At 59.4% G+C, this 24,605-nt stretch overlaps 1 protein-coding gene across 5 annotated transcripts in view; it reads right to left on the bottom strand.

The window, feature by feature from the left end:
* Positions 1–24,605, bottom strand: part of GSE1 (Gse1 coiled-coil protein) — a 385,451-nt gene that overhangs the window by 341,442 nt on the left and 19,404 nt on the right. The gene's annotated exons all lie outside the window — the stretch shown is intronic.

Here is a 24,605-nt window from a genome sequence, read left to right as displayed (position 1 = left end):
TGGATGGATGGTTGGATGGATGGATGGATGGTTGGATAGACGGATGGATGGATGAATGGTTGGATGGATGGACGGACGGATGGATGGATGGATAGACAGATGGATGGATGGTTGGATGGATGGATGGATGGTTGGATAGACGGATGGATGGTTGGATGGATGGATGGACAGATAGATGGATGGATGGATGGATGGATGAACTGGTGGATGGACACCCAGAAATAAAAAAGAAGAGATGAATGGACGGATGCATGGGAACAAGGATTCAGGTAAGACAGATCTAAGAACGGCTGGAAGGAAGGACAGGCAGACAGATGGATGACAGATGCAGGCAAGCGTGGGTGATGGATAATGGAGGAAGAAATGGATGGATGGGTGGGTGAAGAATGGAGGGAGGGAGGAAGGGAGGAGGGAAGGGTAGACGAGCAGGCAGGCAGGCAAATGGGTACAGAGAATGAGCACTGCCTGTGTTCCTTACTCCTTCACGGGTTCCCCCCCGTCCTCAGCTTTCCAATCAGATGAAGAGCCCCCCAGAGGAGTCTCCCCCACCTCACTGGCAAGGGCTGCCTCTGCTCTAAGCAGAGGGCAGGGGTGGCATCTCCTTAGCACTCCATCTGCACAAACACACACGTCCCACCCATTGTGGTCATCAGGAATAGCCCCACGGACACTGTGGTGAGGCTGAGTACTGAGTCATCTCCTAGCGGGGGACACTCACGGAGTCCTTGCTAACATACAGAGACCCCTCCATGGAGACTCCACACAGCCTGAGCTCCAAAAAGACAGTGCCAGGCAGCAGACCGTGCCCTCACTCTATCAAAAGGGAAACTGAGGCCCAAAGAGGCTAGTGGGCGACCAGGAGGAGGAGGTTGGGCCAGGATTCAAACCCAGGCAGTATGGCTCCAGGGCCCGTACTCCAAGGCCCCTCAGCCGCCAGCAGGCCCCAGGCTTGGTCGCCATGTTCCACCTGCCCACTCCCTGGCATTTCCACTCTCCTCGTTCCTCATCTTAATCCTACATAAGATTTCTTACCTCATGATTTCCCTTAAATCAACTCACTTTCTCAGCTCAAATAAACTTGGAATGTATATGACTACCACAAAAGGAAAATTGGTGTTAAGCAACAGAAATCGAAGATAACCTTAAAAACCCATACCAAGAAAATGAAGCAATAGTGTTCAATTTTAGCCAGAAACTAATCCCAAGGAAAGCTCTGGGCCCGAGGCCTATTCTTATTAAAAAAAAAAAGAGAGAGAGAGAGAGAGAGAGAGATCCGCGAGTGTGGTAGTTTTAAAAATACATCCCCAGATGCTTCGACACGCTTCCCATGAAGAGGTGGAGCCCCTGAGTATGGGCCAGACTCAGTGACTCACTACCAACCAGGAGAAGAGGGCGGAAGTCACAGCGTTTGGCTTCTGGGACTACATCATGATGGGCAAAGAGCTTCCTCCTGGTTCTGTCCTAGATCACTCGCTCTGCAGGGCCAGCTGCTCTGCAGAGAGCCCCACATGGCAAGGGACCGAGCCCTCCTGCCGCCAGCGAGCACCGGACTGAGGCCTCCAGCCACGGGGGAGCCTTCGGCTGAGACCACAGCCCCGGGTACTTTACTGAGTACACAGTCACTGGACACCTGGGACTGGGTTCCCGCTGGCTGAGCTGCTCCCATAGACTGTGAGATAATACGTCGTTGTTTTAAGCTTTTCGGGATGTTTGTTCCCACCTCGACAGATAAGTCACACAGCCCGTGTGAGGGAGGCATTCGAGACAGGCAAGTCCAAACCGAGGCTTTCTTCCGAGTACTTGGGAGGATCAGAGAGCACCTGGAGGGGAAGACGTGGACCCCGATGGGACTCCATGTACTCTTCATGATTGTGAATGTTACTAGTTATGGGGCAGCTCCCGTCTGCCCCCACCGAGCAGCCGGATGGAGAGGGCTGCATGACTCAGCTCCCGTCTTCCTGGGGAACAACCCCAACAGACACCCTTCCCGCTCAGAGTGAACTCCCGGCGCTCCGCGTCCTCCGGCTGCTGCTGCTGACCGCTCAGATCCCACCAGCTGCGCCCCGCTCTCTCTCTTCCCTGCTCATCCATTCCAGCCACACCAGCAGCCCACTTTCCCCACAAAACCAGGCTCGTTCCCGCTTCTGGGCTTCTGCCCCGACTGCTTGTCTGGTCCCTCTTCCAGGACCATTCCTCCCTGGTCTGCCCTTGCTCCGTTCGGCACTTTGCTCGGAAGCCCCGGAGCACAGGATCTCCTGGTCAGTCCCCACGAGCCCCTTCCCTGACTGCTTCCGACCCTCACTGGCTTCGCTGATGCGCACGGCACTGACCTCCACGGGATACCACGGTGCACAGTTACTGCCTTGTCCCTGTCTGGTGCCCCGCAGGAGGGAGTCTCGACTGGGCCCAGGCGGGGTCCGTGCGGCTTGCGGTTCCCCCTCCCCGATGCCGAGCCCTCCCCTGCCCGCACACAGTAGGTGCTCAGTGAGCCCCTGCGGAATGAATGTTAAAGTCTCCCCGTCCTGCCTAGAGCGTGGCATCCAGGAAACCGAGGAGTCAGACGTGAACTGAACGAGTTTATAACTCGACTGGAACAGACCACGCTAATTTGTAGAGCCTCGAGCGAAACCCAAATATAAAAATGCTTCCCGGTTGCCAACCAGACCGAGGATTTTTTTTTTTTTTTAATGAGTTTGGCTCCGGGAATCTCTCCTCTGTGTTCCTAAACTGCATCTTCCCTTGCTTCTCCCCTTCTCCCGGGGCTCCATGCTCGCCGCTGTCACAGCGCGGCGATTCCTCCCGGGGCTCTCTGCTCCTTGGTTCTCCCCGTAGCATTGGAGGGGGGCCTCCCCACCCCGACGTAGGAACCTCCTCGGTGGGGTCCCTCCACCGCCGGCCTATGAGAGGGGCCAAGCGCTGCCCCGGGCAGCTGATGGAGTAAGTGTCTCTGCTCCAGAAACTCTTAACGAGGGTCCTGAGAATAGATACAGGAAGTCCACCAGGGATGAAGAGAAGGTTTTAGAGTGAGATGGGCCTGGCCCTGAGGGTGGCCCAACGGTGGGGGGTGGGGGTACTTAACACCACTAGGCTGCACCCCTGAAAATGGCGACAGTGATCAATTTTACATTGCATTTGTTGAACCTCCATTTTTACACAATGAAAAAGTGTTAAAAAAAAAGTTGATGCTGGCTGCATTCCACATCACCAAGGTGAGGCGTCCAAAGAACTTCAAACGGACAGTGATACTGGGTTGGAAGACATTTTTCCGCATTTCTCTGAGCTAGAACAGACCGCTCTGGTTCCTGCCTGGGCACACCGGCTTCGCCTTCCTACAGTGACTCAGAAAACAACCAAAATCAACCTGGTAGCACGGCCCACGGAAACATCTCAAAGGCGTGCTTCTGGGGTGGACAGTAGACGGCTTAACATTTTTTATTGTTCTCTTTCGGATGCAAAATTAAAATATAGGAGAAGAAACGTCACTGTGGGCACGGGGCCCGGCAGTGAACCCAGTGAGTCTAGACCCCGGGCGGGGAAGGCTCACTGAGCCGTGGGGGCCGCCCCCACGATGGAGACCAGTGAGACAGAAAATAAATAAACAGAAGCTTCCAAGCCTCGGACAGAGGGTTTGTGCGCCGATGGTCTTCTGTGTCGGCAGGCCACGTGGCGAGCCTCAGATGTATTCTGCATTGAGCCACAGTTTCCAGATTCCCGGGGGACACGTGTGTTTGAAGAGGTGTTCGAAGAGGTGCTCGACTTGGTCGCAGTGTCCAAGCTGCCTGACCCAACAGAGCCTCTGGCTCGCGGCTACTGGAAGGGGGATCTGGCTATTTGGAAAAACAGGTCTAATTCACCCCCCTCCCCAGCAGTGTGTTTCCTAGACCTAAAGCTGCCGGTGGCGGCCGGTTTCAACCACTGAGGGTGTCTTGGAGAGCCTCGAGCCCCACCTAGTTGGGACATGAGCACGTCCAGGAAGGAGGAGCTACTGTGTGACCAAAGCCACCACCCCCAGCCTCACATGGGATCCTGGAAGATGGAAGACGGGACCGGGCTCCTGTTTGGGCCCCCACAGGGACTGGGCATGGCCGATGGACACTGTGGACCAGTCTGGTCCTGAGGTCTTGCTTGGCCGGCTCAGGAGAGCATCTGATGGAGGAAGAGGCTGGGGCCTCCACTCCGAAGCATGTGAGGCTGCTGCCCTCCCCCAGGGGTGGGAGCTCAGAGAAAGGCACGGGAGGGCAGGGCAGGTACCTGACAGCAGCGGCAAAGCCTTGAGGAAGGGAGATGCAGAACCAGCTTCTTGTCCTGTCCCTCTCTCCCAGCACCCCCAGCAGACCATTGGCTGCCCCGTGGCCAGGTGGGTGTGGGCCTCCCCCGCCCTCCCCAAGGCTGGCTCAGCTGGAGAGGGGTGACCCTGGGGGAGAAGGGCTGGGCTGGCAGTTGAATCCACCAGGTCAACCAGAGAGCTGACCTCTCCACCCAGAGGCGGGAAAACGCCCGTCTCCAACCAGGACCTGCCCAGCCCAGGCAAGGAGCCAGAGTGCCACCAGCGCCCCCCTCCGCGGTGCCGGGGAGGCTGGGGGCCGCGCCCCAGCCGCCTGCAGAGTGCTCTTCCCTGGACTGGGGCTATTTACAGAGCTGGCTGCTATTTTAAATCCTTGGCTTATTGAGAAAGCTTTGGCAGGTGGGTTCAGTGAGCTGAGCCCCGGAGGGGATGTGGGCTAGGGGGCAGCCCCGGCTGGGGGTCTGGGGCCTGCTGCCATTCCAACAGGGGACCAGTGAATCCCTGTGGGGGCATGGGGGATGTGGCTTGCCCTGGACAGAAGCAGAGTGTGTGTGCGTGTGTGTGTGTGTGTGTGTGTGTGTATGTGTGTGTCTTAGGGGGAGCGGAAGCCACACCAGCAGCCTGCCGCTGACCTCCCCAGCAAACTAGCCCCACGGTGGGTTCCTCCCCTCCCCCCCACAGGGACAGCTGCAGGCCGCCCTTGGCCTCCCTGCCTCAAGCGGGGGCTGAGCCACTTGACCTTGGAGGGCTGGTCTACTCTAGGATTTTACGGTTGGGGGCCTGGTTTTCCCAGCCATGGTGTCTCAGAGAGAGGACAGCCCAGAGGACGCGGGGTGGCCACAAAGGCTTGGCTGTTCTCCCATGTGCCTCACTGGGCTGGGAAGGAGGGACGGGGGGGGGTACTGTGGGGGCACAGGCGGCGTGGGGGCGCGGTGGGAGGAAGCTGGAGGGAGCCGGGGAGCAGGGAGAGACATACAGAGATACGGAAGCGCGGAGAGACGGAGACAGAGACACACATGGCGAGAGAAACAGAAGGGAGAGAGAAACAGAAAGACAGAGCCTCAGTCCGGGAGGCAGAGACAAAGGGGAGGGGCAGGCGCTCGGCGCGGCCGCAGGAGAAGGCGCTAGAAGGCCGACATGTGTGTGGTGAGGCTGAAGTTCAAAAAGGAGGGAAGAGGTGGTTTGACGACCAAAGTCATTGAAAAATTTTTGGCACAGCTGCCCCGAGGCTCCTGGCCACGGGCCCGGCTCCGCGCTGAACTTAAACAAACCCCTGGAGCAGCCATCTGCTTGATTTTAAAATAAATCAAACAGTCGGCTGAGCCGGCGATCGAGTTTCCATCTGTGCCGCCGCCCGCTCGCCGGCTTGGAGCCGCGCTTGCCTCTCCCAGCCAAGCCTCCTGGCAACATGTGGGCCGGTAATTCCTCCAGGAGCAGGGGAAACCGGACCCCCGCCCGCCCAGGCCTAACCGAAACCAAGTGCTATTTCTACAGCCACTCCCCGCAGAGGGGCACCGAGAGCGCTCTCGACTCCCGGGCACGGGGCTCTGCCGCGCGGCTGCAGCCCACAGGGGGCTCCCCCGCCCACCCAGGGGTACGATCATGCTCCCGTGTCATGGGAGAACATGCGGGTCACCGGGTCCGGGCAGCTGCGGCTTGCCCCGGGGCCCCCCCGGAGCAGCCGAAAATAGCAGCAGGGATCCCCCCCCCCCAATCAGGCTGGGGTCACCCTGAGAAGCGCGGCCCACCTGTCCCGAAGTCCGTTCCTGTGAGCTGCAGGGCCGGGAGACCAGAGGAGCCTGCCTTCCCTGGCCCAGGCTGGAAACCGAGGACAACAGCGGCCCAGCAGGCTTCAGTGATCCCCATGCATGTGACAGGCATAAAGCAGCCCTCTTGGTGGTCTCGGGGGAGCAAAGATGGGGGCCCACGATCCTGGGGCTGCAGCTGGCACACGGGGCCTTCATACACGATTTTAGGAAACAGGAAGGAAAGAAATGACCGCAGGAAAAGAGGCTCCCTGGGGGTCCCCCACCCTACTTGGAAGGACGGGATCCGAGATGGTGCACGGGGCCCTGGCTACGAGCTAAGTGGGGTGGGGTTGGAGGCAGCCAGATGCCCCCGTTCCACAGCGCAGACTGCTCTCTGATCGTGCCAGAGGCCCCCGGGTGCATCCACTCCCTTGTGTGGATGACAAGGGACCCCGATCTTGCTCCTCAAGATATGAACCATGGCAGGCCAGGGGGCAGAGTCCTCGGGTCTAGACCCAGGGCCACCTCTCCCACAGCTTGGGGCTTTGGGCAAGTCACACTCCTCCTGAGCCCAGGACTCCCCCGTCCCCTCGCCTCCAATCCAGTACAAGGGGCGCCGGCGCGGATGGCTTGGGGACCACAGCCCTTCCGAGGTATGACCAGGCTTTTGCAGCTGGAAGCTTCGTCTAGATTGTCTTGCCAATGCGCCTACTCCTCAGCCCCCAGGGCAGCCCCGAAATGAAGACAAGTGGGTTCCAACAGGCACAGCACATCTCCCCTTCCCAGCCACACTCCCGGCTTCCCACCTCTCCCCACCCCATCACCTCCAGGCACAGGCTCTGTGGACAGCCTGTGCAAGGGTCCTGCCACACTTCACACCCTCCTGGCCACCTGTGAGGTCAGGGCCTCTTCTTCCCCATTTTCCAAATGGGAAAAGTGAGGCAAAGAGGGGTTGAGTCAATTGCTCAAGGGTACCCCAGGATAACAACGGTGCAGACCCAGCCCCCCAATGACATGCTGTCAGCCATCGTGCTCGCCCCACCTTCTCCCAGGGTGGGTGGTCCTGTCCCTGCCCACCCCCCCAGGCCGGCCCCAACGGCTCATCAACCCCAGCAGCCTTTGTTGAGATGCACACAAAGGTCCAGCGTCCCACAGGCCACCCCGCTCACACCCCAAGAACACGCAAGGAAGGGCTGCTGCAAACCCACTTCATAGCTGGGACCACTAGAGTCCTGTACGTGGCCCAGAGCAAGACGGGCAGCGAGAGGCAGGGCAGGGACGTGAGCAGTGGGCACTCCGGCCTGAGCTGGGCCTGGCGCAGCGCCTGTCCCCGCCCCCTGCCCCCAGAAGCCAGGACTGGGCCAGGAGGGGAGCGTGCCTGCGGGGAGGGAAGGGCCCACAAGGGCTGCTGCCAGAGTCACCTCCTCCTCCACCGCACTCCTGCCCTTCCTGTGGTCCCCACTCATCCACTCAATAAAGCTGTGCTCCTACTGTGTGCCGCCCGACTGGCAGCCCCACTGAGGGCCCACGGCCGCGGGAAAGGCGCTCTCGTCTCCCGCAGCAGACGCGGGAAGAGGCAGCGTGCCCGCGCCATGGAGGGAGGGCACCAGCGAGGTCCAGTGGGAGTGTGCACTGCTGCCCCACACGCTGGGCGGCATACAGGGACAGAAGTCCGTTCCCTTGGTTTGGAGAGGTCTGAAATCATGCTGCCTGCGGGGCCACACTCCTCCCACGGGCTCCAAGGGAGGATCCTCCTGGCCTCTCCCAGCTCCTGGCACTCCCTGGCTGGCAGCAGTCTCAGCGCCGGCCCTGAGGCGTCCTCACGTGGCCCTGGGTGTGTGTGCGCTCACACACGTGTCCTGCAGGGACAGCGGCCGGGGGACTCGGTCATCCTAAGCCAGTGTGGCTTCATGTCTACTTGACCGCGTCCGCAAAGACCTGCCTAAATAAGGCCATGCTCCTGGGTTCAGTGGCCGTGACTGTGGAGGGACCCTTCCCCCCAGGACAGTCTGCTTCCCTATGGGGCAGCCCCCTGAGCACACCTCTCCGGAAGGAGAGACGCCGTCTCTGAGGACACGGGGCCAGCAGGCATTCCTCTCACTGAACCCAATACTCGCATGATGTCAATCTTTTTTTTCTGTCTCTGGGCTCCAAACAGCCAGCCCCTATTATGGGATATTATGTACCCGGAGGAAGGGCGCCGGTGCCAGCTCCCAGCCTGGCAAGAGACGCCCTGGGATGGCCTCCGCCTCGCTCAGCACTGCTCCCTCACTTGCTCTCTCTCTCTCTCTCATGGAACCAGTCACAGAAAATCTTTGTGGGGACGACCAAGGCCTCTGTTCCCACACAACTGACTCAGCGCAGCTGTCAGCAGCCCTCTGACCTCCGCCCTCGGGGCCTGTGAGCCTGGGCTGCCTGCAGGCACCGGCCCCCCACCCCCCACCCCAGGCAGAGGGGCCCCTCCGACACTCCCAGCTCCCGTGAGAGAGAACGCTGGGGCTGAGCCTGAGCCCAGGGGACGGCCTTCGAGGTCACAGAGTCCCCCGAAGGGTGCTGCTGCGGCTGGGAGCTCAGCCTGTGGGCTCTCCCGGGCAGGGGGGACGGTGGGGGGGGGGCAGGGTCCTCACCCTGCATGCGGCAGGGCCGGCCTGGCAGCCTGGGGCACTCGGGAGCCACCTGGACGCTTCCAAAAAGCAGCTGTTCAAGGACGAAATGGGTGAGCACACAAAGACGTTCTGCACACTGTGATCCATTTCAGAGAGCGCGCGCAGGGGCGGGACGGTAGGAGCGAGCAGGGGAAAGAATGGTGAGCACACTTTGCTCTGAGCGTGGAGCCCAGCACGGGGCTCAGGGTCACCACCCCGAGATCATACTCTGAGCCGAAACCCAGAGTCGGACGCCGAACCGACGGGACCACACAGGCACCCCCCCTGCACTTTTATAATTGGGGGGGGGGGTGATTCTAAATGTGCAACAGTAAGGTATCAACATCCAGACACCCCCTGTTCATGTGCCACTGAGAACCGCCAGCTGTCACCCGTGACGAGGGCCGTCCCCTCCTGGCCGTCCGTGGGGCAGCTGCCTAGCTCGCTGGGGCGGCCAGCACTGCGCCCCAGGCCGGGGCTTCAACAGCCGACATGCGTCTTTCTTGCCCTGCTGGGGGCTGGAAGTCCGCGCCCTCACCGTGTCCTCACACGGCCCTCCCTCTGTATATGTCCCAACCACTTAGAGGGCCACCGGTCATGATGATCAGGGCCCACCCCGATGGCCTCATTTTAACTCCATTGCCTCTTCAAAGGCCCTATTTCCAAATAGGGTCTCATCTGGAGGTGCTGAGGGTTAGAAAGTCACCAGGGAAATGTGGGGGATATAGTTCAGCCCACGTCAGGCTGATGGAAGCCACGCAACGGGTCGTGTTTCAAGCGACCCTGGCATCGAGGGGGCACAAAAGCCTTTGGCTCCCTGTTGCCGTGGGACCTGAGAGTTGGAAGGTCTCATTAGCTGCTGGGAAGGGGCCCAGCCTGAGAAGCTCTGCCCCAAGGGACAGCATGGACACTAGATGAAGGGCCTGGGCCAGCACCCAGCTTCCAATTCGCGAGAGCAGTGAGGCCTTGGCCAGCCCGTCCCACGGCTGCCTTGTGGGTCCCCGACACCAGAGGCTGGGCGCCTACTCCAGACCCTTTCATCCTTGCTGTCCTACACCACCGCTGGCCTCGCCAAGCTCGATGGTAACACCAGCTCCATGCGGGGTCACAAAGGGTCACCCAGAGAGGGCGTGCAAAACAGCCCCCCCCCCCCAGAGGCTGCAGGGGTGCAACCCCATTTCCCAGATGATGCAGCAAGACGCAGCCTGCAGCTTGAAGGTCATGCAGCGCAGAAAAGGGAGAAGTGCATCCCTCATATCTAGTAACACAAGCTGGGGGCCGCCTGGGGGTCTCAGTCAGCGGAGCGTCTGACTCTTGGTTCCGGCTCAGGTCGTGATCTCAGGGTCGTGACATTGAGCCCCGGTACGCGCACACGCTTCCTCGTGGCGGTACCGAGATACGTGTGTGGCTTTGTGATCCGCTGCCCTGTCCTCAAGTGAGCTCCACGGCGGTCAGTCCGGGCCACATCACCGTCCACCCGAGGGACACACAGCAGTCTTCTTCACCCCCCTGGGCTGTTGAACGTTTAGAATTTTTGCCACGATGATCAACAGTGCAAAGAGTGTCCTTGTGCCTCCATCCTTATAAGTTACTTCCTTAGGACGCGTTTTCAGAAACAGGATGGGGGGGGTGTCCCATGGAGGCATGTATGTGAAGTCCTTGATACATACTGACCAGCGGTTTGGGGGAAGGAGGTATGAATCAGATTTGCGCTGCCGCCAGGGACAGGAATGAGCCTTCGTTGAACGACGACATCAGCACGGGGCCTTATCGCTCTCCTGGGGTTTTAATCGTTCTCGTGTACCTATTCCCATATATACGTATTACTCGTGCTCTTTTTTTTTCACTCGTGTTCTTATCTGAACTACTTGTCTGAACTACCCCCCACTCTGGCCCCTGCCAACTGGAAGTGACAAAGTTCTGAACGAGTCTCCAGTGTCCGACTGGTTCAGCACACCAAGGGGTCACTTTTTGTGCCTGGTGCCCGACCCACCTCAAGGGATAGGCTCTCTCCCTGGGGAATTCCCAGCCTATGCTGCCTCTGCCACTGGGGCAGGCCCCATGGGCCACGTCTGGGCCACCTGCCTGGGGCTCCTCGTCCCCGCCTCAGGTCACGTGCTCTGGCCGCACCCATGTGGCTCAGATATAGGGTTGCAGAATGTGGGCCAAGCAGCCAAAGGGACAGAGCTTTTCCTTGTGTGACCCATGGGCTGGCCATAGAGGAGCAGGTGTAGCCAAAGCTGTTTCTGGGTCTCTGGGCTGCTCTGAAGGCCGTCTTCTGAACTGGGGGCAGGTGACAGTGCTGGGGGAGCGGATGGGAGGGGCCAAGTCCAAGGGGCATGCCGGCGAGCTGGAGCGCAGGAGAAAGGCAGACAGCCAGGAACGGCATATAGAACCCGGACTTCTGTTACACTCCGAGTCACTGGGAGGGGGCAGAAGGCAGAAAAGCCAGGCCCAGGCAGCAGCAGCCACGCGGCAAGCCATGGGCAGTTCAAAACAAGGACACCGGTGGTCTCGGCTCAAAACCTGACGCTGCCCTGCCTGGCTCCAATACTGACAGCCGATGCCCTCATCCCCTCGGGTAGGAGTTCCCTTCTCTGTAAATGGATCACAGTGCCCATCATGCAGGGTGGTCGTTGGAAGTCATGGGGCCAATCGGGGTGCAGCCCAGCAGGCCCGGGGCCACGGTCCGTGCTCACCGCCGACCCGGCCGGTCCTCAGCCGGCTATGGTCAACGGGGACCCAGCCCCAAGCTGAGCCGGGATCCGTCTCAACATCTTTAGAGGAGTGTTTGTTATACAGGTGAGTGAGGAAAGAAAGAAGGGAAGAGGAATAAGGGGCAGAAACCCAGAGACTGGCCCACAGAGCCGGAAGTGTGTACCATCTGGTCTTTTAAGAAGCTGCTTGCCAACTTCTGGTCTGGAGGCCCTAAAGTTGCACGTGGAATCGCTTGGAAGGCGACAGGTGGTGTGTGGGGGCACGGACTCAAAGGAGTGAGTAGAAAACACAGCAAGAAGCCAGCGTGCACGTGAAGGACAGCCTTTAAGGGACTGTGTGCTCAGAGGAGGGGACGGGCCCAGGAGCAGGCACCTGCTTGGGTCTGCACGGCGGGGCGGAAGCGGCTAGAGGAAGGTGCTGCTGGCCCCCTGCTGTGTGCAAAGGAGCCTCTGCCGAGAGGCCGAGAGGCCTCGGATGAGGCCCCAGCCACAGGGCGTGGCTCCTTGCCACTGGAGCTCAGGAACCCAGATCTGCGGGAACACGGACATGCGGTGAGGCTGGACCCCAGGGAAACTGAGGCAAGGCAGCACAATTCACCCGAAGCGTCTGGCCAGTCAAGGATGAGAACCCGGGGTCCTGACTCCCCAGCTGACACCCTATGCCGCACATGGACTCTGGGGTGGGTCCTTGCGGTGGTGGCGAGCCGGAAGCTTCCTGAACATTCTGTGTCCCCAACAACCCTCGTCAGACCCCTTCTCATGGGGACACTCCAGCCTGGACAGGGTGTTCCTTCAGCGAGGCCCCAGAATGAGGCCCCAGGGATCCTAGCCCTGTCCCTGTTACACACAGCAGAATCACGCCTGTGCTCCCGCTCTGGAGAGCCGCCCCTACTTCCCACGCTGCCCAGAAAGGCCTCCATCTTGGTTCATCGCTGTGTACCCAGCAGAGCAGGGCCTGCGGCGATCCTGTGTGGGGGCAAGCTCGCTCCATTAGGGCGGCTGTCACATGGCCCACGCCTCCCATTCTACAGATGAGAAAGCAGAGGCTGGGAGCGGGACAGGGAGGCAGCTGCGGTCCCCTCCCCCCGTCAGCGGCAGGGCTGGGATCCCACCAGGCCCAGTCTGGCTCCACGGCTGGCTGGCTCCTCGGTTCCTGCCGGCCAGAAGCCGTGAACGGGACGGTGCTTCCCAGCTCGGCGGCAGGGAGGGGAACCTGTGAACGATCCTCAGGTCCTCCGGTCCTGCTGCCAGGGACACCGGCCCCTCCCCGCTGGGCTGCCCGTCCCAGAGGACAGGGCCTCATCGGTCTTGCTCGCTGCCATTTCCCCGGGCCTGGCCCATGCGCGGTGCTCAGCAGGAGTCGGCCAAGGGCATGAGTGACTGGGGCTGGCCTGGCCCGCGGGTACCGGATGCCCTGAAGGCCTGACCCGAACCCTGGGCCCCGGAGACCTGTCTGGTGGGACTCCCGAGCCGTGCCAGCTGGGGGTGTCCTGTGAGCGGCCCGGGTGTGGCTTGTGGCTAAAGGGGCCGGGAGGGGCTGTGGTGGGCTGGTGCCTGCAGAAAGAGGAGCGGCCCCCTGGCCTCAGCCCCACATTTCGCCTGAACATGAAGGAAACGGGAGGAAAGGAGCAGCCTAGAGACGCAAACAGCCCCCAGCCGCCAGCCCGTCCCCAGCACCAAGAACCCTGCGCCGGGCCCTGCCAGGAGCCGGGGCCAGCAGCGGGGCCTGGAGAATAAACATGTCACCGCGAGGCCAGCCCGCCGGACCGCTGGAGCCAAGAGCCGCCAGAGGCTGTAAACAGTCTCTCCTCTCTTGGCCGCAGCCCCTGGCCCACCTCTCTGCGCTGGGAATTAGCACTTTGCCTGCCATAGAGAAAGGGCAGGCCAGAGTGGAGGCGTTTGGGGAGGGGGTGGTGGACAGGCAAGCTGGGCTGGCTCAGGGCCAGCACCTCCATCCTCGAGGCCTGGAAGCTTCCCCCTTTCTGGAGGAGGCAGTTGGAGATTGTGAATGAATGAGCATGGTAAGGACGCGGAGGCCCAGCTGAGGCAGAGGTGCGGCAGCAGCAGGAAAGGCAGGCGGAGGCGCGGGGGAGGGGCGACTCTTTTTTTCTCCAGGGTCCCTGGCCTTGGCCAAGGGAGGTAGATGCTTTCCACAGCTTGCCCAGAGTCCCCCTGCGGCTTCCAGCAGGTCACACAAGCCCTAGGGAACAGCCACTGTCTCTGCCCCGGGGACAGCCTCCGCCGCTGCCACAAATCAGGCTGAAAACCTGTGGCCTTCATTTTGCTTGTACCTTCCAGAACCACGAGGCTCCTCACATGGCAAATCTCGCCATGTCACTCCCAGCTGAAAGCCTTCAATGAGAATCCTCCCGCCCCCGGTCCTTCACGTGGCGGTGCTCCCAGCCCTGCCTGCCTCCTCTGCCTCCTCTCCAGACACAGCCTCCCCACCTTGGGCCTTTCTCCTGCCTCAGGGCCTTTGCACGTGGAGTTCTTCCCTCCTTTCTTATTCCTGGTCCACTCCCCCTAATTGTTCAGACCTTGAATCAGCAGTCACTTCCCCCAGGAAGCCTCCCAGATGTCTCCACGAAGTTAAAGGCCCCCATCACCTACATCACTCGTACTATGACCCCCTCTTTCTGAGCCCACCCCGCAACTACAAAGGCGCACTTGTGTGTGGGACTTGGTGACTCGCACTGTCTCTCTACCTCCAGACTAGAAGCCCCATGAGGGAGGGGTTGGGGTGAGGTGAAACCCATGAGGTGAAACCCTGTGTCTTCGTTCCCAGACGTCCTGCACTCGACAGATCCTTGCAGAATGGACAAATTGGTGGACGAAAGAATGACCTAGAACGGTCACCTGGAGTTCAGTTCCAAACCCTTCACGGGCTGCGAGGCCTCTGTAGGCGGGTCCCTGTGTTCCACTCCATAGAGCTCCCCACAGCTCCTGGCTCACAGGGACACCCCCAGTGCTAACAAGAGGACACGATGGGCTGCCCAAGCAGGGGGACAGTGGGCGGGGACCTTCATGGTGGCCATCCACCCCCACCACACAATGTCAGGACTGTGGGGACCAGCAGGCTAGAGGAAACCGAAGAAAATGGAAAAAAAAAAAAAAAAGGTAAGACTATGAGGCCTGAGTGTGGACTGATCGTGGACAGTCGAATCTTGGGTTTGAATCTTGGCTCTGCTGTGCAGCCTTGGGCCAGTGGTCTGACCTCTCTGGGCATTTGCTGCACTCATCTCTTCAAGGGCCGTGGGGAGGATCAAGTGAGCGAAGACACGTGCACATGTCCAACAGATGAGAACTCTCATGACTCATGATTTGGGCAAGCTATCTGTCCAGAACATTCTGGGGTGTTCAGGGGCTTTTCTCCAGAACACCCCAGCTGAGGTTTTGACAGTCTGGACTCCAGAACTTTGGGCCTGTGGTCTACCACCCACCTAGGTCCTCGACTGAAGACCCAGAAAGGAGCTGTAAGACCAGAGCAGCCCCGGCTGGCTGGGGGTGGGGTGCAAGAGGCCCGGCCTGGCGTCGTGGGGGCTCACAGGCTGAGCAACCCTGCCCTCCAGGGGCTGGCCTGCTGCCGAGGACAATGGAGTCTCAGGAAGGACAGCCACATCCAGCTAAGCCCTTGGGGTAGAAGGGCATGGCCTCTAGAGGCAGAAAGACCACAGTTCAAACCTCACCTCTTAACACAGGGAGAGACCATGTCACACCCACTAGTTTGGCAAGAAGCACGAAGACAGGCAGCCACCAGAGCCAGGGAGGACCCGGAGCGACTGGAACCTTCGTACGCTGTGGGTGGGAACGCGAGATGGGGCAGCGCCGGGGAAAGACGGTGTGGCAGGCCTCGCGGGGCCCCGCAGGTCCGCTCCCACGACCGGCCCGAGAGCAGGAAAACACGGGTCTACACACGCACCGTGCACGGCCAGCGGATGCCTGTCGCGGGACCAACGTGGAAACGGACGGCAACAGAGCCGCACGACAAAACATCACTCAGCCACGAAACAGGACGAAGACCGACGCGGGCCCCAACACGGATGCGCCTGGCAGTGAAAGACGCTGGGCTCAAACGACAGGTGAGGGGCCTTTGTCCACGTCAAATGTCCAGAAGGGAAACACCCAGAGCGACGGAGAGGAGCCCAGTGGTCCCTTCAGGGCTGGGGTTGGGGTTACAGAGTGACGGCTGACGGGGCTTCCCTCCGGGGGGCAGCAAGGTCCTAAAACAGACCGCGGTGGTGGCCATGCGTCCCAAAAGCCACCGAATTACACGGGTCAGGTGAGTAAGTGGCACGGTATGGGAATCCGAGCCCGACAAAGCTCTTACAGAAGAGACAAGCCCACTCCCTGGCCTCCGTTTCCTTCCAGGGAAACAGACTTGCGGTCCACCCTCCTCTCTCCCCACGGTGTCCCGCAAGGCAAATCGGGGTGCCGGGCACAGCGACCGCCAGCCCTCCTGGGGGCACGCAGCAGATCATCACCCTGCCACGTGGGTCAGCTGCGCCCCCCCCCCCCCCCCAGCCCGGGCCCCCCCCCCCCCCCCCCCCCCGACTCCCCAGATCTCGGGCATCTCCCCCCTCCCATCCCAGGCCTCCCACGCTGCCAGCTTGCTGCCCTCACCTCCCCCTGCGCTCTCCTGGCCCTGCCCCTGCCCAGCCACAGTGGCCCTTCACTCAACTCCCCGGGCTCTGCACACACGCATGCCCCTGCTGCGGTCAGGACCCCCATCTGGGCAGACGGGATGTTCCTCCTTGCCCCGCTCTAGGCCCAGAAGGCCCACAGGTCAAGGCCTGGCCTGCAAGAGGCTCTGTCTGGGTGGCCGTCTTGAATGGAGCACTGGGAAGGACAGCGGGGCGGGGGGGGGAGAGGCTCGGGGGGTGTCAGGGTAAGAGGTGGGGGCCCCGGGAGAGATCGCAGAGCCAGATGTGAATTCAGAGCTCAGATGCTCCTCAGGACCTGCTCCTAGAAGAAAGGCCGGAGGCCAAAGAAATCCTCTCTGGGGTGGACCAGGGCTGGGAGCCACATTCCCCAGCGGCACACAGATGTTCTGGCCGAGGGTGGGGGGGAGGAGCTGGTGTGAGAGGGAGCCCAGGGCTGCCTCCCCAGGAGCTGGGGCACAGCCAGGAGCCTGCAGCTTGTCACCAGGGTGACAGCGGGACGAGGCCTCACCCCAGGCCTCTGCCCCCCACCCCACCCCCGGCCGGGCCTGGCTCCACTCTGGGCCTGGGTAGACCACATGTGGGCTCCCAAGGAGGGCACCCAGGTGAAAACAGACAAGGGAACTGGTGTGATTTCTGTGAGGCTCCACACAGGGGTTCCTGATGTGGTCCCGAGTCCCCTCCAGGACCACGGGTACCTTCCAAGGGACACACAGCTTCTCTGGAGAGGGCGCTCTGGGTTCTCGGGGTGGTGGGGGGAGGGTGGCAATCCCTTCTCGTGGGTCCTTCTGAGGACGGCAGGGACCCGGGGATGTGGGCACCCCCACACAGCATGTGACACGGGGCACCTAAAAGGGCCCCACATATTTACAGCGGGGTGGGGACGCTCGACCTGGCCGGGAGCCTCGGGGGAAGCACCTGCCTCCTTCCCCGCAGCAGCAACTCCCGCTCACCTGTGCCGCGCTCTGCTCTGGGGGCCTCCAGCTTCCCACAGCCTAGCAGCGGCTCCCTGACCCCACAAGCTAGGCTAAGGCCTCAGCAGGCCCCTCATAGCCACTTGGGCCTCAGCGTCCTGCAGCACTTCCAGGCCCTTGACGGGAAGTCCCATGATCCTGGGGACCCCAGCACTCAGGCCCCTTTCTCCAGATTCCAGATTCTGGAAGGCGGTGAGGACTGGGGCGGGCAGCTGCCGGGCCCTTTCCTGTCCAGGCCCTGACACCTGCGTGGGTAGGCGGGTCGGTTCTGGAATCCAGCTTTCCACACATCACATATAGGGGAGCTGACGGTCACCAGGGCCCGGGAGGGAGCCCTGGAGGGCAGCTCCCCTAACACCCACCGGGACCACCATTTCCCTGAAACGTTCCTTCCCATCAACTCATATTTAAAAAAAAAAAGATTTTATTTTTAAGTAATGGCTAAGCCCAATGTGGGGCTTGAACTCACAACCCAGAGATCAAGAGTTGCATACGCTACCGACTGAGCCAGCCAAGCATTCCCTCATCAACTTGCTTTTTAAAAACCTTTTAGGGGCGCCTGGGTGGCTCAGTGGGTTAAGCTGCTGCCTTCGGCTCAGGTCATGATCCCAGGGTCCTGGGATCGAGCCCCGCATCGGGCTCTCTGCTCGGCAGGGAGCCTGCTTCCTTCTCTCTCTCTCTGCCTGCCTCTCTGCCTACTGTGATCTCTCTCTGTCAAATAAATAAATAAAATCTTAAAAAACAAAACAAAACAACCTTTTAAAGATTTTTTTAAAAAGCCAGTATCGGTCACCAGCCACAGACGTTAACTAAACCTATCTACAGGGATTTCACACTAAAGCACTACCTTCTTTATCCTCAATTCTGAAACCCAAAAGGGTCTGAAAACTAAAAAGCAATGCCATGGGCTTATGGCAAATTTTATATTACATCCATTTTAGCACAATTAAAAAAAAAATTCTGACGTTGGATGAGAAACCAGCCCTGAGCCATCTCCTTGCAGTAGGGCTAAAGAAAGGGTCAAAAAAAACACAAATTTCTCTCTGTGTGATTTCACTGTCAGTTAGGGCCGCATCTGCAGGTCCCTGAAAGGAAGTCACCCCGTGTGACAGCGCCAGCCCACAGCTGGGAAACACCCACCCGGGGCCCAGAGACCAGGGCTCGGCGTTCACGTCTAGCTTCCACCACGGACAGCTGTGTGACGTGGGGCCAGTCCAGTGACCCCTCTGAGCAGTTTCCTTGTTTCCCTGCTCCTGATACGGAGAGGACGGGCAGCCTCGGGACAATGGGACGGAAGCCCTCGGGAGAACGCTCCACAGACAATTACTCCCATTACAGCAGGATGAGAGTAAATCACTGTCGCCTTGGCCTGGCTGCCTGATGCTGGGCAAGGGAGGACACCCAAGGGTTCTTTCAAGAGGTCCCTGCCCTGAGGGACCTGGAGCCTCACAGGGGAAGATAAAATTGGCCCACAAGGACAAGCACCTGCTAGTGACAAAAATGAGACCCAAGTATATCTGCAGGTGGAAGGAAAGGGGAGGAAGAGAGTGACAAGGTGTCAGGGAGCAGGCAGGGGAGCACGTGGGATTGTCCTCAAGTGGCAGAAGGAAGGGTGACAGTCCTAGCTATTTTTGTTTAGGAGAAAAGAGAGCACGGCAGAGTCAGAGCAGGTGCTTAGGGCTCCCGGCCCAGGAGCCTGTCTCCAAGCCCAGCTTGTTCCATCCCATGGTGGCTGTCCGTGCTGCCCCGACATCTGTGCTCGGACCAGTGCAGTAGCCTCTGGCCCGCTTGCCCAGCTACCACCCTCCAGATACTGCCTGGACCGTCACAAGGGGCTCAGCCTCTCCTCTTGTTACACTGTGCTCCTGCTCAAAACCCCCTCCCTGCTGCCCGTGGCTAAGAGAGCAAAGTCTGCCGTCTGGACGGAATGCCCTGTTTCATCCTTTTTGGATCCTGAGCTCCCAAACTTAGATGGCAGAGAGAAAAAGTAAAGAGGCGCAAACTCCAAGTTCCCACCTGAAATGCTTTTTGACAGACAAGGAAACCAAGTGTCTATTTACATAGAAATGAAGGAGTGGAGTCTTGGTGAACAAACTTGCCTCTTTGGCAGGTTAAGCCAGGATGCCTTGACAGAACACACAGCAGGCCCCTCTGTTATGTACTCTCCGTGCCCCACCAGGGGACAGAAGGAACCCCATACCCCAGCTCATACTTTGCCCACTCAGAGGCAGCCTGGCCAGAAGGCCAGTGCCAGGACCCAAGCCCAGAGAGCAGGGAGCTGGGCATGGGGGTGCCAAGAGGTGGTGTATGTGTGTGGGGGGGTCCTCTGCAAGGCTCTTCAGAATCAAACAGTGGCATCCAGGGTCATCTGGGGGTAAGCGCACAGCACCTCTAAAGCCACCGGGTCCTCCTACAGTACAGGGGGAGGAGTTGGCGTTCCTCCTCAGGCCAAGCTTTTGGCCAGGGGGACTCACGGCCACCTCCTTCCCAACCCCCCCATTGGCCACCACCTCTTCCCCAGGCCACCAGCAGACACGCCTGCCCTAGGCTCTGTTCATTCACTTCTTTTTTGTCTCTTTCCTTGGCTGCGAGGTCAGCTCCTAGCCGGCGGAGGCTCCTGTCTATGCTGTCCACAGCCAAGGGCCCCCTCACCCAGCCCCGCGGCAGCGCCTGCCCCCAGGCGGCACCTGGGAACAGTTGGCTGAGAGCGGACTGTGTGCCCTTCGACCGCCACGCACCCACCCACTCACGCGGCCACAGAAGGAAAGCCCGCTTTTCTTTCCCATCAAGGGACATGCGGGCTCCTTTCCCGGACATTCTGTAGGCCTGAGGGTTACAGCAGAGAGGAGGGATGGAGCGGGCAGGAGGCTACAGGCCCAGACCATCAGGGCTGCCTTCCCGGGAGGTGGGACCTCTCCACAGGAAGACCCACGCCCCGGGAGTGGGGAACCGGTGGGCCCTGGCTCAGCGTCCCAGGACGGGAGGGTTCCCCAATCACACAGGCGCTGTTGGCAGGAGGCTTGGAGAAAGCACGTTCCGTAGATCACTGACTGCATCTGGAAAGTACCCTATCCGCTCACCACACGTCAAAGGCACAGTAGAGACACACTTGAAGACAATCATGCCTGCCTTGTGCTCTGCTCAGACCGACTTGGCTTACATGGCCGCAGAGCGCACACACCGCCGTCCTGTGGGCCTTGGCCTCTCAGCCGGAACGGGGTAGGAGCCCTGAGAATTTTCCCGCTGTCCAACCAGGAGATGGAGGCACTCGATTAAGGGGCTCGCTCCGAGAGGACACGAAACAGGGACACTGGGACCAGGTTCCTGACTCGTGTGACATGTGGCCTTGATCCAGAGAGAAAAGTGCCAAACAACCCGGCATACAGAGGTGTTTACTTTAGCCCGGCCAAGGGGCTGGCGCTCTCACGACCACCGGCAGCTGGAAAGAACACAGCTAGCTCCCGTAGGTCTCATCTTCTAGAACCACAGTCTGACGTGCTGGCTTCTCTGGGGTTTTCGGCCCTAAACTAGGATATGGATGTGGTTTTTGAAAGCTACAAAGCCTGGCCTGCCCCTCCGCAAGTGAACGGGGGGCCTCAGTGTGTTCCTACAATCCTTCCCCAGAATGCTGACCCCAGCCCAGCCCTCATCCCCCTGTCCTGGAATCCTCTGTCCATCCGTTCAGCTTTCCCACCGGGCTCCGTACTCTTTGGGAACCAGGACTGGTCCTCCCCCGTGTCTGGCACATGGGAGGTGGCCAGTAGATGGTAGACCAATGAACAAATCATATCTGGTCCCTCACCTGACCCCACAGGAAGGAAGCTGCTGGCCCAGGGTCCTGTACTGGGGTCCTGGGACCCCTGACACAGGGTGGCCCACTATAAGGCTGATGGCCGGTCCTCAAGCGCTGTGGATACATAGTCGCCCTCAGCGTTCTGGGAAGGAACCGCAGCACGGAGTGACCTTCAAATTCAGTTAAAAATGGATCTTGCTGATCTTAATAAAAGATCCATTTAGCTTCTGAATGAGGGAATGCAAATTCCAGCAGGTCCCACCCCGTCTAAACACGCACATGCGGCCTCCAGGACTCCCTCCCAGGGCCACTGGGGAGCATTTGTGCAGGACGGTGACCCACTGCTAGGAGAGCTGATGTGGCTGCTCAAGGTCCGGGCAGGCCTAGCTTCCAGCAGCTGGGGGGGGGGGGGGGGGACAGGGCGGAGCAAACCAAGACACCCCAGTGCCCCCTGGCACACACAGGCACTGCAGTCCCCCAGGGCGGGGGTCTGGGGGTAACGTCCAGCGCTTCCCTTGCTCTGGGCTACCTGACCCCGCCTTCCACCCAAGTGTACAGTCCGACCTGCACCCTCCCCAGGCTTCTCAATCGTGGAAAAATCCAAGACAGGGACATTCTCTCCTGGTCACCGAAACTGAGAGTCGCCCCTACTCAGGACGCCGCAATGCCTGTGCGTCAACACAGACGCCCAGCCCTTCCCCAGGCCCCAAGGCCAGAAGTCCTGGAGACCTGGAGTCTCCCCCACTCCTTCTGCAGTGAGGCCCGCCTAGCCTGCCAGCTGCTCTACCTCAGCTCCATCCCCGCCCGGTGTGAACGTTCACATGTTCCGTACACAAGCACCACGGCGGCTGACGAGAGGGGGCCCCACTGGGTGTTCCAGAAAATACAGCCTCTGCACGGAAGCCCCTGTCTATGGGGCTGAAAAATCCAGAAGCGCTCCTGGCCCCAAAAGCATCCAACGAGGACCTACAGACCAGAAGTGACTGAAAAGCAGCTGCTCACGCTTATTAAAACAGGGCAGAGGCTCTCATTGTCTGCGTCCTTCCCGCGGTGGTCGGGGTGCTGCAGGGGCCTGGGGCTTCCTGAATGTTCTCTGTCGGGGAGACAGTCGTGGGGTCACGCTGCAGCAGACGTCCGGATTCTCTGCTCCCCTTCTCACATGCACATACTCATACACACATGCACACCCCCCCCAACACACACATGAGTCTTACTTCCTTAGAGCGTAGATAAGCAGTACATACCCAGAAAGCTGGCAAAACTGTGATGCAGACGAAGACAGATACGTGCCACAGCGCAACGTTCCAAGACTCTGAACTCGGAGCTACAGCCAGGTCCCAGGTCTGCAGACTGTCCACTGTGTGACTCAAGGCAAGTGACATAACCTCTCTGGTCCCCAGGAAAGCACAGAGCTGTGAGGTCGTCACGCCCAGCTCTCCCTTCTCAGCCACCACTCGGGCCGAGGCCAGGGCCACCGCCGCCGGCTCCCAGTGCTCTCTGCCGGGCCCCCTCCTCCTTCCAGCTTGGCCTCCCCAACGCCACACAGAAAAATGCTCTTAAAACCGCTTTTGTTAGGTTGCCTTCAGCCCTTGCTTCAAATACACAATGGCTTTTTATTGCCCCAGTGAATGGAGCCCAACCTCCTTTGTTGGTTTCAGAAAGAAAAATCTTATATTAAAAATAATAAATCACCTGAAATGTTGTCAACCTAAGACAGCTGACTTCCCCTCCTTGTCCACAAGGCACACACGCAGAGGCACATGGCTGTGATCACGGCGGGTAGACAGATCTGCATCCCACTTCCCACATGTCATGTCACTCCGCAGCCTTTCCCATGCTGGGCAAGAGCCTCCACATTCATCGGAGGGCTGCTGGCCCCACGGCCAGACACATCAGAGCAATCGATGTCCTCAGCCCTCAGACTCTCACACCACAGTGCGTCTTACCAAGCAGTTCCTGAAATATACTGTGCAGAATGGCAATCTGTCCTCTCTTTAGAAGGCCATTAGTGTACGTCAGAGCATTAAAGGCACTGATAAGGGGCGCCTAGGTGGCTCAGTTGGTTAAGCGATTGCCTTTGGCTCAGGTCATGATCCTGGAGTCCTGGGATCGAGTCCCACATCGGACTCCCTGCTCGGCAGGGAGTCTGCTTCTCCCACTGATCTCTCTCCTCTCATGCTCACGTGCTCTCTCTCTCAAATAAATAAAATCTTAAAAAAAAATATTTAAAGGCACTGATAAGTCCTGCAGCACCCAACCCTGTATTGATTTCTTTAACCCACAGTTCCCAAACATATGTAAGCAAGGAAAGAAGAGTCACCTCAAAACCTGAGTCATTAGTGTTCCTTGGCACACATTTGGGGCATGCTAAGTGTCCGAGGTCACCTCCTACCCAGAAATGTTCCCAAATGCTCCCTGCTATCTTCCTCGTAATCCTCATAATCCTGAGCCTGGTACTTGTAATCAAAAGTGTCTTCTGTCCTTTCACCTCTTGGAAGAAGAAGTTCATTGTGGTCCCTGTCACATGTAGACCATGAGGGGAGAGACTCAGACCAGCCCCAGACCAGCTAGTTGGGGGACGTTAGGCAAACTGTTCACTTCTGAGCCTCAGTGTTCTGGTCTGTGAAACAGAAGCCCACAGCCCAGCACCAACATGTTCCGGTTCTAGCCGGTCCGGGTTTTCAGCTCACAGCTGCCGCAGAGACCAGAGGGATTACAAGTCTAAGAACAGCATCGAAGAGTAAACGTGACTTTTTTTCCCCAGAGTAATTCAGGGATGTGGGGTCAGAATGCCTGGACATGAAGCCCAGCTCTGCTGCGCCCTGGCGGGCTGGTCCTGGCCAAGGCCTTGACCCTGAGCCTCACTTCCTCCCTGTAAAATGAAACAGGCCACACAGACACAAACACTCACAGAGAGAGCACACACAGAGACACACAAAGATACCCAGACACACACACTCAGAGACATACTTACACAGAGACACACACAGGCACACACACACGCAGATACACACAGGCACACACATACAAGTACGTATAACACCGGGGATTGTGTCAAGGTCAGTATGCTGCTGGGGACACTGTCCTATGGTTACGCAAGATGTCACCACCGGGCTAAGGAGGCAAAGGCTGTACAAGCTCTCTGTCTGCTCTTTCTCACAGCTGTACGTAAATCTATGACGACCTCAAAATGAGGTTTTTTTTTAAAAGGAAACAGACTCACACCTACAGCATGGGGCCAGCACAGATACTCAACAAGGGGGTGCGTTTATCACTCCCTCTGGGCTGCCTCCCTGCCCAGTGGGTGTTCAGCAAACAAACCTTGAAGAATGGAGTGGGCGGAAGAGAACACAGAGCATGTCGTGGGTGCTCAAGAGTTTTCCCCATTCTTTGGATAAAGCCTTGAGAGCCTGGAGAAATGCACTCCTTGAGGCTGGTTTGCTGGGGACACCATCCCTGGGGGGCTCCCGTGGCCCCACAGCAGCTGGAGCCGGGTGGCGAGCAGGCAGCAGGCAGGCAGAAGCACTCTCGTTTGGGAAAGCATTTATTCAGGTCCCACCTCCTTCCCAGAAGGGTGGAGGTGGCTTCCAGCCCCAGCCCAGGTGTGAGCTGGGCTGCTCCCACCCCTGCCTGCCGCCTCCTGTCCCCGTCCTTTGCGACAGACGGCCGGTCCAGGCAAGCCGCTCAGAGACTGCCAAAGACAGTTTCTCCCTCCTGGTCTCACACCCCTTGGGCCACTTACTGCACGGGGAGCAGGGAGGCTCGGAGATCCACTGCCTCCCCCC

The sequence above is a fragment of the Mustela nigripes genome, chromosome 17 (assembly GCF_022355385.1).
Source record: "Mustela nigripes isolate SB6536 chromosome 17, MUSNIG.SB6536, whole genome shotgun sequence".
NCBI classification, from domain to species: domain Eukaryota; kingdom Metazoa; phylum Chordata; class Mammalia; order Carnivora; family Mustelidae; genus Mustela; species Mustela nigripes.
Note: the sequence above shows the minus strand (reverse complement) of the source record. Positions and strands in the feature narration are given on the sequence as shown.